At 40.6% G+C, this 12358-nt stretch overlaps 1 protein-coding gene across 2 annotated transcripts in view; it reads left to right on the forward strand.

Moving 5' to 3' along the window:
- TAFA3 (TAFA chemokine like family member 3) overlaps positions 1 to 12358 on the forward strand; it is a 593704-nt gene that overhangs the window by 345009 nt on the left and 236337 nt on the right. The gene's annotated exons all lie outside the window — the stretch shown is intronic.

A 12358-nucleotide genomic window follows, 5' to 3' on the forward strand; every position in this document is an offset into this window, starting at 1 on the left:
GTGAGCCCGTAAAAGTGGCTTAATACCTCTGACCACGTTGTTGACAGCAGTGACCTGGGGGTCAGAAATGCTTCCTGGGGCGATCCCCATGCTGTCCCCATGTCATTTGAGCACTGTCACTATCGTTTTGGGCACTTGTTAGGCTTTTAAAAGATTGCCGGGGGTGCCACTGCAAAAATGCTCGAGTCTCCCATAGACTAACATTGGGCTCGTTGCTCGGGTCGAGCACCCGAGTATCACGGTGAGCTCGGCCCGAGCTTCGAGCACCCGAGCATTTTAGTGCTCGCTCAACACTAATGATCAGTTTTCACACATGACTCATCTGCTTATACCTTTTTTCCTACCACTATTGTATTTGCATCTCTGACCATTATATATGTTTAACCCTTGTGTATATAGTGTATTGTCTAGTGTGCCCTTAAGGCAATTCAATATACAATATAACCTTGGGTTGCTCTTTTATCTCAATCCACGAATCCACACGTCTGTTTTTCGGGTTAATTTCCCATGCTACTGGGGCTGGTTTCTGTCCCGATATAATTCTCGCTAACGGACCGGGCTTATATCAAATAGGAAATGTGGTATCTATACCGAGCTGATAAGGTTCTGTTTTACTGGGACTAGTGAAAGGGGACGCTCTGCCTGTCCGGGGTGTGAGTGAGTGTGGGGCCATGTCAGTGACTGAGAGGGCCACCTCTTCTCACTCCCTGTACCTTCCTGAGCCCGGGAGGACAGGGGGTGTCTGTGTAAAATTGTACCAATCTGACCTTACGTGTCACTGATGGGTACGGAATGTCACATTGCAAAGTGCGAATCCATATCACGTGATCTGTCTGACGTAATAGTGACGTCAGGCTGGAAGAGAGGTGTGGATCCTTCACAACATACCTATTCCCTCTTTCGTTTCTCTACATTATATATGTAGAGCAGGAGAAGAGCAGACAGCTCTCTCTGGGATTGGGAAGGATGGCGTGTCAGCGTTCTTCTCCATCACAAGATACTGCCTCCTGACTATAAGACACACACACTTTTTAACAAGAGTTTTTCTTGTTAAAAATGAGTCTTATAGTTCAAAAAACACGGTATATGCACATGCAGTTCTTGCAAAGACAAATTCAGCAATATCTCATGGCCAGTTCATCTATTACTGAGAAATAAAGTGTTTTAAACAATGTGCAGCCTTCTCCTGCTTGACTGACCGCCCCTTTACTGTGTGACTTGAAGCAAAGGAACTGTCAGTCATGTAGGGAAAGGCAGTGCTGAGTGGAGAATAGTGCCAAAGACAGAAGCTTGGGAAGTGCTTTCAGGTTCCTTAAGCACATCAGCCTCATTTGCATATTTATTGTTGATTTTTCAATGCTAATGGAGGAACACATTCGCCATGTAAAGACATTGCTGGACTTGTCTTTACAAGAGCTACATGTGCATATAAATAATTTTGGGGTGAATTCCTGCTGAACATCTTTATTTAAAGCAAGCAATAATGTTTTAAATGGAACAGCATTCGAATAAAAATATTCCAATGCTGTTCCACAAATTTGTTTGTTACATACTGTACTGCTACAGTACATACTGATTTGTTACATACTGTACACAGGATGTGATAGTGTAACAGTATGATGTCAATCCTTTATTATTCTTTTTGCTTACCTCATTCAGGTTGCAATTTAAACATAAGTCATACCCCAACACAGTACACAAACACTATTTTTGCAAATTGCTACCACCACTTATTATGTTTTGGGCCAATAGGTGCCCAATACACATATAATGCTCTACGGGTTATCACATTTTAAGAAGGTGTAGATTCTTTACATTACATATGGACAAAACATATTAGTCTATGCTCACATGTGGTAGAAATAGTAAGAGCAAATCTATGTCAAACTCACAACTAAACCACAAAAAAAATCTTCATTGGAAATACTATGATCTTATTGTCATTATTGAAGAAATGAACTACGTTGTGGCCAATGGCATACAGACATCTTATATTAAAGATAGTAAATATGTTTTATTCAAAATGTCATACACTTTAACGGAGGGATTTTGAAATCTGATATCATTGATCAGAATTTCCAATAGTGCATCATCTGGAAGGATCTAAAAAAATGACTTCAATGGAAATTAAACATTATTCTTTATCTTGTATTATCTCTCATGAAAATAGGTATAGTTCCTCTGATACTTTGTACAGCAAAGACAAATATGTCCAGGCATTGAAGATGATGCAAAAAGATGAGAAGTCAGAAAAGCCTGAACTACGATGGCCTTCATGGAATTCAGCCTATATTTTCTAATGAAAAAAGAAGTATGGATACTAATTGGTTGCCTTCATCACTTATTCTTTCAAATATTCTCAAGTTGCGTATGTGATATTGTACATCAAAGCTCACACTGCTTTACAATATTTCTGGAGTTTGCAGAATTCAGCAGCAATTACACTATAGCTGAATTCATTACATTTGACTTCACCCAGTTTTTTTTGTAGTATGTAATCTTCCCATGTGAGACAAATATTGCATGTCTTCTTCCATTATTGTGGTACCTCCTGACACACTATACATTGATCCTCGACCTTCTAATTATCTTGTTTATCTATTATCCTGAGACTGATAGAGATCATCTATTCTTTTTTTTTTCACCTGTACAGCTAATAATAATAATAAAACTAGAAATAATATCACTATTATTGATATTAAAATAATATATAATATCTGTACAAATGAAAATAAAAAATGCTTGATGATCTCTCTGTTAGAGATGAGCGGATCGATACACGAATAATTGAGTTTGAGTCAAATTTCCTGAACTTTCACGACAATTTAAACATTTGAGATTTAATTCGCTGTTCGCAAAAAATAAATAATTGCCCTGCACCATTTCCCACACTACTGAAACATCAGAGAGCAGGCATATGTCATTTTGTGCTGCCATGCGGGCTTCCCCATAATGTCCTGCATCTATAAAATGAAGCGGATCATCATACCTTTTACAGTGGTGGTCAGTACCCGGGCCATCACCGATCAGTGGTTCCCAGCACGGTTTGTACAGCAGTTGTTTTACATCTCCAGTGTCCCTGAGTAAGGTCACGTTCACACGTTCAGTATTTGGACAGTATTTTACATCAGTATTTGTAAGCCAGAATCAGAAGTAGGTGAAATATGCAGAAGTGGTGACGTGTTTCTATTATACTTTTCCTCTGATTACTCCACTCCTGATTTTGGCTTAAAAATAGTGATGTAAAATACTGAACATGTGAATGTGGCCTATGTCTCTCTCTCTCTTGTAGCATGTAAGCTCTTATGGCTAAAGGGATCTTCTCTTTCTCTCCTGTAGAGTGTAAGCACTTAGGGTCAGCGGGGTTCTATCTCACTTTCTCTTCTGTAGAGTATAAGCTCTTTGGTCAGCGGGGACCTCTCTACTGTAGAGTGTAAGCTCTTATGGACAGCGAGGTCCTCTATCTCACTCATAAAGTGTAAGACCTTACAGTCAGTGTATCGAGCAATTACAAACTTTCCAGTATTGACATTTCTTACAAATTAACTCACGGTGAATCAAATTTTAGGGAAATTTGGTTGAATTCAGAAAATTTGAATTTCAAAAGATTATCTACACTTTCCGTCTTAGGCTCCTAAATATAAAGAATTAGAAGGTAAATTATTATTTATTATTATTATTATTATTAATAATAATAATTCTAAAGACAAAAATAATAAATTATATAAATAATCCTGCTACTTATGCACATGAGCCCTTGACATTATATAATTTATATCTAAGATGTCAAATTGTGTAAGGTGCTTGCTGATATTTTTGGTAAAATACTTGGCCTCTACATCACTTTTCCTTCAGAACCAATTAGTGCTCCCTATGACTTTACCTGTCTGGTTGTCATTCAGGCTTGAAGACCCAAAAATAGCTATTTCTGTATCTGCCTTATCTGTTCCTCATTGTGAAAACAATCTGGCACAAACCAAATGATACGTGTGTCTTTCTGACATCTGACAAATTTTCACAGTCCCTGTCATCATATGCATCAGTGCCACACGCATATTATATAAACCTTGGTTTTGCCGCGTGGGATTTGAAGGCAGGTACTGTACATTGGCTTGTGTCTGAAAGGGATTTCTCTTGTCACAGGTTCTTTTTTTGCTAATGTATTTTTTTTCTCCCTCTGTATCTTTACAACATTTTCAAGTTACAGCATTACAATGCAGAGGAGAACTTGCAGAGAAGAGATACAGATCTCTTCACCACACTGAACAAAATGTTTAGTTTGCTCCTCTCTTCTATTCTCTCTTTTTTTTACATTTCAATTCTTGTTTAAAGAGATTTATTGCCAACTATATTAAAACAATACCATCAAGAATGATTAATGCCAGGGTAGCACAGCAGTGGAAAAGTAAAGTTACTGCAACTTTACAAAAAGATATTTCTAAAACATGACATTCTTTATATTATGTTTGAGAGAAAATACTTTACCATGTTATATGTAGGTATGGACCAAACCATATGAGTAAAATGATCATTTTCATACCAAAACATTCAAATGAATAATACTATAGCTCAGGATATTATTATATGATCGCTGGTTGTCCCACATGCTCACACTGCTTCATTCATTGTCTACGAGATTAAAGGGAATAGGTTAAAACTGCACTCAGCTACTAACATCAATTTTCTATACTTTGAATGGAGAAATAATTAATGCACATGCGATACACCACTCCATTGATACGTGGGACATGGGACCCCTCTCTTGTGATAGTTTGGCTTTCCAGTGGTGTGACGCCCAGCGATCATACATTCGTCAACTTTATACCTTTCCTTCACAAGGTATTTCTTTATTAAACTAAGTGATGATAGCTTTTTACTAGGATATGCCATCACTGACTGAAGCAAATCTAAGGGTAGGTGCACACGACTGTTTTCTTTCCATGCGAGAAAAAGCGTCAGATTATTCTGATCAACCCTGATCACAGTTTGATCAGAGTTTGATAAGCGTAGCATTAGTTTTTCTCGGAGGCGGAGAGAAAAAAAAAAGATTTTCCACCCTCTCCATTCTGCCTGTCCGTGAAAACCGGACTGCACTTGGATCTCATCCAAGTGCGGAACAATGTTTTTCATGGACCTATAGACTTGTAGTGCCAATTTTAAATTGACAGTCGGATTAAATTCGGACACATGCACAGCACCATAGAAAACCACGGACAGCACTCGTCTGATATAATCAGTTGTGTGCACGAGCCCTTACTGTGAAGACTCTCACAGATCCTTAGGATGAAGAGACCAGGCACTTAGTTGATTGATTTATTTTGCATGTGCATCAGATCTTCAGCTCACCAAATTCCTGTACAGGTTTTCACAGAAACCTGTTTGCAATCACTCAGCCAGTTTCTTATTCATGCTGCACGTTATTATTCGGGGAGCTTGAATCTGATGTCATGTTCCCATTAAGATCTTAATGGAGGGTTGACTTGGTTCCATAGCCATCTAGTTTAGAAATTGCTTCCACTCTCTTCCTTTTTCTTTTTCAGTTCTGATTTCCTCACTTGAGAGCCAATGATTTCATTGGGGCATTTTCATAGATGTGTTTACCTTTTCTTGAAATTGCTCAAAGTTCCCAATTTCTCACAATAGATATTTATTACAGTATCATGACATACTAATAGAAACCTAGAGATTTGAGAGATTATAATTCACATCACCAATAGCCATAACATGGAAGATGTGGAACATATAGCATTGTCATCTTGTGACAGAGTATCTTTAAATCATGTTTTCTTTTGCTCTCTTTCAAAAATGGCTAATTTTTTGCTTGATATCTCCGGATATGTTAAACAAGGAGTTAAGGTAAGGAAGGAAACCTCTGTACAGTTGTGGTCAACATTTTTGAATTTTTTTTTATTAAAAACAGCAAATTTCTTCAGAAAAGTGTGTATTCCTAAAATATAGCATGCCCAAATAAATTCAACAAAATAGTTTACCTGTCAACATACATGCAGTCCTTTCATAAAAGACATAAAGAAGTAACATAGTATATGACACGTACATGATAAATGGCTCCCTCTCTAATACTTAGCTGTCAAGAATGACAGCCTTCAAACCTTTTTGTAGCCACCTGTGAGCTTCTTGCATATGTCTTTTGGTAGTTTCTTCGACTCTTCCACTGTAAATCTCTCAAGGTCATCAATGTTTACGTGGTTCCTTTTTCAAAAAGTAGATTTCAACTGTATTTAAAGACTTTTAATTGAATTGAGAACACAACTCATTGCTTTTCAGTTTAAGCTCATTTTCTACATCTTAGCCATTCTTGACTTTTTTGTTGTGTGCTTTGGATGAATATCATGATGTGGGGCCCATTTTCTTAGTCTCAAACCTTATTTTCTTACAATCTTGTGCTAGCATGATAAAGATAATCCTGATTACTTTGCTCATGTAATACATTCAAATCCTCCAGATTAATTGGCAGAAAATCAGCACCCTCAATATAATGGATCCTCCACCATGTTTCACAGTAGGTAGGGTGGACTTTTCTTTAAAAGCTTCATTTTATTCTCTATTAATTGCCAAAGAGCTTCAGTTTTTATCTCTCCATGTAACATTTTCCCTGAAGGATTGTGATTTCTCTACGTAACATTTGGTACAGTTTAGTTAATTTTTTTTATTCCTATCTTTAAGAACTGGGGTCCTCAATATTCCTCACTCATACAGACCTATTTTATTCAATGTGCAGCATTTGATGAAGATTGAAATCAGATGTGTTCATCTCAGCCTGAAGTTCTTTTGATGTTGCATGCGGTTTCTTTGTTACAGTCTGAACAAACTTTCTCAGGTTTCCCTCATCAATTTTCCTCTTCCCATCATGTCCTAGATTGAATGCTGTTTTTTGAGCAGCTAATGTCTTGATAGAATTTTTTAACTGTTGAAGCATGGATGCCAACATCTTTGGAGATAGTCTTGTTTTACTCTAAAGACTACTTGTTCTTAGTGTTAATAGAGTTTCTGATCTGCTCAGACAGTTCCCAATTCATTGCGATTGTAATAGAGTAAGAGGGAATAAAACTGGTCTGCTTAGGCATGAAAGTCACCATCCATAGGCAAATTAAAGTCATGTGATCACTGATAAGGTTGGGAAACTCAGTTTAATTTATTATTACAGGTAAGTCTAATTTTGCTCTTTTTATCAAATTGAACAAAATATGCCATTTATTGTGTTAAAACAAGTACAATTATAAATTGTTTTCAATTTTATATCCTTTTTTTTCTGCCAAGATTTTTACAGTTTCATTAAACACTTTACTTCAGGAGTAGAGATGAGCGAACCCGAACTGCAAATTTTGAGGTTCGTACCAGACACCTAGTGTCAGGAGCTGAACTTCTAACACAGACTTCTCCTGGAAGTCCAGTTTACAGTTGGGGAGTCCAGGGAGGAGACAGAAAGAGAGAGATATATTACAGCTGCAAAGTTCGGGTCCCCATTGAGTTCAATAGGGTTTAGGTTCAGGTTCACGTTTGAGCACATTTCTGGTACCCAAGCCGAACTTTGGACTAAAGTTCGATTGGGTACCAGAACCCAAACTTCCACCGGTCCGCTCATCCCTATTCAGGAGGTACTTTACATGGTGCATTCTATAGTCAGGGTTGCCAATAATGTTGACTATAACCTTACATTAAAAGTCCTGGATATCCTCTAGTGAAGAATTTCCTTATAGTTTAATAAGATCAGAGATATTATCCAGGATTTTCACAATAAAATGTAATTAATTTTGTTATATACCTAGCACATATCTTGGTGTTTTTTTGTTGCTGCTTTTGTTATAATGACTGTAAGCCAACTTTACATTGAGATGGAAGAAACTACATTTGTATACACACTTCAAGCCATATTTGTATAAACACAATTTACATTTTCACCTGTATTTAGGGTTTGACAAGAAAATGGACAATTATAATGGGAGAATATATACTTCATGAGTCTTTTTCTCTAATAAAATTCTAATACAGAGCTCCTACATTGAGTTATTATTACTCTATTGAAAGAGGCGATTGTTGGAGTATACTGAATGTGGGAAAAAAGAGTGCACATCTGTACCATAGATATCCTGTTAATAGCATTTAGAAGGAAACACGTACAATATATTGTGAACAATTTAGCATAAAAAGATTGCAATTTACAGCTCTGAAATCTGTTATTTCAAGACATAGAAAAAAAGAACTTCATCTACTAAACTAAACATGAAGATTATAACTAGATTTTTCACCTTTCCCTAGTTACTGTCAACAATTTATGTCCATTAGTAAACCACAGCACAAGATTTTCTCATTATGAGATTCTTATGGGATAGTGTGAACATCTGTTCTGGAAAAGGTTCAATCAGTAAAAAAATGTCACTACTAGCTGAGTGGGACTTTTATAGTATCATTGTCTCGCAGGAACCTTACTCTACATTGCTGTCATCTCTTTTAAAGCCACAATCTACCCCAGTACTTGACAACCTGTCATCTTTAGTAAGAAGCAGAGGTAAAGACATCTTAGATAAAGCCAGGGAGCTGGTTTTCTGTGCTCACTAGACTATCTGCTAGTGGCAAGGCTTGCCTATTAATGTTTAAAGCTCTATTGTTCTTCAATGTTTTTTCCACTACAGTTATTTACTTTTTTATATATTAATAATTTCAAAACTTAACAATTGGGATTCCAACATATTGACACATCTCCACCATTACTGTGCTAGATTATGAATGTCTTTATTTTTCATTTCTTCATAGTAGTAATCCTACAAAGTAAAAAGTAGTATAGAGATTTTTTCAAGCGTGGATGCACCTTCTTATAAAACTATACCTGCTTCATTCAAAAGTCAAAAACATCTGATAACGCTCTCTTGTAGTCACCTGACCACTGCAGCCAATCACAGGCTGCAGTGGTCATCTGATTTCTGAATGTTTAAGACATCATTACTAGTGTTGAGCCACCCCCGTAGTGTTCGAGTTCGGTTCGGTTCGTCGAACACCCGTGTGTTCGCCGAACTGTTCGTCGAACTGTTCGTCGAACACCTTCGAACACCGTTAACACCAATGGCAGGCAAACAAAAACACATAGAAACACATAGAAAACACCTTCAAAGGTGTCCAAAAGCTGACAAACTGCTCAGAAGACACAACTAACACATGGAAAAGTGACAAGTACATATAGTCATGCGAAAAGAAAAGAGGTGGAGGAGTAAAAGGAGGGGGAGACACAGATATAGGCATGTCATGCCCTTCTAAAATCCAAAAAGTGAGAAGCCGAGACGGCCAGTCCGCTCCTGCCCGTGCCACCTCCGTGTCGCCGGGTTTGTGCCAGAGCAGCGGTGAACCCTGACGGCCAGCCCCCCTCTCCCAATACTGGTGCCTGTCCGCTGGTGGGTCGAGAGAGCCCCCCTGTGGTGGAGGCAGCTCTAAGCTTTTTAATTTAAATTGTCCCTCTAATTTGAATGAATACACTTTAAATCCATTTACAAGGATCTATTGGAGGGCAAGTCTCATGCCAGCAGCCGCGTAATTCCAGCTCCAGTAGCGTCCACTAAAGCTGCTGCAGTTAAAAAGCTTTTATAAGGATCGAGCTCGGCTGTCCACCGCAAGGCATCCTAGTGCCAGTCCCAGCCCCTATGCCTTGGGGTGCCTCCTGATGCTCTTCACTGAGTATCCCGTGGTCCCGAAGCATTTCCTTTGAAAAAATTAAGTGTCCAAACTACAGGTGGTGTAGCTTGCTTAACAGCCGGGATAATCCGCTGACTAGCAGACACTGCTACTAGGCACAAAGTATTTCCTGGGCTAGATGCAGTTAAAAATTTGTAAGTAGATACTCTCGTTGGATGCTGAGAAAGCATTCCATAGAGTCTCCTGGCACGCCATATATGATTCTCTTAAAAAGCTTGTGGTAGGGGTCTAGTGGACCCTTTTATAGCCAAAATCACGGCCCTGTATCACAATACGTCACCTAGGCTGAAGATAAATGGAACTGTAGCACCGAGGGCTCGGTTGCTACAGACGTATTGCACCTCACCCAGAGGTGTGATATCTCACTCTCAGATAAGGATGGAGTGTGGATCAGGACCCGACACCTGCATGCATTACACCACATTGCCGTGGGGCAGGGCGACCAATATGCCCCTGAGATGGGCACGACAGTCCCTGTCCCTGGCTGGAGTGGGGGGAGGGAACACTGAGGAAGGGGAACCCTGCAGTGCAGGAGCAGGGAGGAAGCAGTTCCTGGGTGCATTGAGAAGGGAGTATAAAAGGTGGGCACCATCTTAGTTCAGTGCAGAGAAGTCTGAGCAGAAGTGGCAGGGAGCAGGGGCTCTGCATGAGCTCTGCTCCGGAGGCGTGCCTAGTAACAGAGGCCCAGGCCTGCAAGAGGGAGAAGGAAGGAAGAGGAGCGGAGAAGGCTCCAGGAACGAGGAATGAAGGGATCCCAGGGGTGCGGACGGGCGAGTCGCCACCGCACGCCCGAATCCACCTGCGTGGAGGGGTCAGGCCAAAGGGGGAGACCGGTCCCCGAACTAGTGGAGGCAGGAAACGACCCTCAGCTAGAAACCGGAGGCTCTGACATTTTATGTGGCGCAGCCCCTTGCTCCACCCGCTAGGAAGGCACCACATAGGGTCAGGGAAACTGGCGCCAAGTTTACCAAGAGGAGGCCCGAGGCAGCCGGACAGAAGTGTTGGTAAGAAAGGCCAGACAAAGGACACACAAAGGGGGTCCTGTGAAGCGCTCCAAAGTTATCTGGGAGTTGTCTGAGCTCCTCACCTGGTGAGCACAGTACGACGTGGGCAGCCGTTACCTGCAGACGTGGTCTGGATAATAAGAACTGTGAGTAAAGGCCCTGAACTGCATCACTGACTCCGTGTCGTTACTGCTGCTGCCCTGCACCATCACCCCCATCCTCCGCATACACTGCCCTGAGGCTATACTCCTCCCGTGGGGAGTTATGCTACGCTCTGCTGCACCCACAACACCAGCCTTAGCGGTCTGCCCTGTAGCGGCGGTTCACTCTGACCGCAATCCACGGGTGGCGTAGTCGGACATTTAAACATCAAAACCACATAAATAGTTCCGCCACTGGTTTGACCGCCCTGAGCCACGGAACCGGATCGCCGCCACGAAGACTACAACCACCAGCATCCACCAAAAAGGGTCCGGCTCCGGGTGTCCCAAGGCCCAGGGGGTGCGTCAGAACATTTTCATCACCTTTCACAATCACCAATGGGACAAGGCAGGGATGTCCTCTGTCCCCTCTCTTATACATCCTAGTGACGGAGCACCTGCTCTCATCAATTCGCCATAACCCCAATATTAGGTGGATTGAGGTGGGAGGCACCGAGTACAAGTGCTCTCTATTTGCTGATGATGTCCTAGTATATATCACTCAATCACATATATCCATCCCTGCTGTTATGGCTGAAATAGATCACTTTGTTACATGGTAAAATTTTAAAATCAATGCAGCGAAGTCTGAGGCCCTCGATGTCTCCCTCCCTAAATCCATATAGGATTCCATCCAGTCCAACTTTCCCTTTGCCTGGCCCTCACAGGGTATCAAATACTTAGGAATTCCTATTCATAGAGACCTCTCCCATCTATGTTATCTTAATTTTGGGCCCTTTATTGAACAATTCCATACAGACCACGGTTGGCAAATTAGAACTGTAAGATTCACTACGTGAACCACTGGTGTTTTGTGGAAAAGCACATGTACACCGCGTTCCAAATTATTATGCAAAAAGTGTTTAGGAGTGATAAGGGAAGAATTTGTTTGTTTGTCAGTTAAACTCATTGATGGTGATGTGTGTCAGGGCTCTTTATATCACTGTAAGCAATTGCAGACACCTGTGCTAATTAGTTTGGCAGGCGTGTCCAATTAAAGGCAAGACTACTTAAGAAGGCTCTCTCACATTATTAAGCAGCCTACATTTTCTGCCAAAATGGGAAAGAAAAAGGATGTGTCGGCTGCTGAGAAGCAACAAATTGTGGAGTGTTTAGGTCAAGGCATGACTACAATCAACATTGTGCGATGATCAGGATGAAGTGTCTTGGCAATCAAGAAGTATGTAGCTGATTCACAGTACACACGTGTGCGTGCTGATAAGGGCAAATTGAGGACTCTTTCCTACAGGCAATTACGTCAGGTTTAAAGAGCAGCGGCAAAAAAGCCTTGTCATAGCAGCAGATAAGTTTTTGAAGCTGCTTGTGCCTCCAACGTCCCCCGAACAACAAGATGCAGGGTCCTTCAGAGGTTTGCAGCTGTGCATACGCCATCCTGTCGACCTCCTCTATCCACTTCACACAAGCAGAAACGGCTCCAGTGGGCCAAACATT

The sequence above is a fragment of the Phyllobates terribilis genome, unplaced genomic scaffold (assembly GCF_046119375.1).
Source record: "Phyllobates terribilis strain yellow unplaced genomic scaffold, ASM4611937v1 Scaffold_2__4_contigs__length_985480577, whole genome shotgun sequence".
Lineage (NCBI taxonomy): Eukaryota > Metazoa > Chordata > Amphibia > Anura > Dendrobatidae > Phyllobates > Phyllobates terribilis.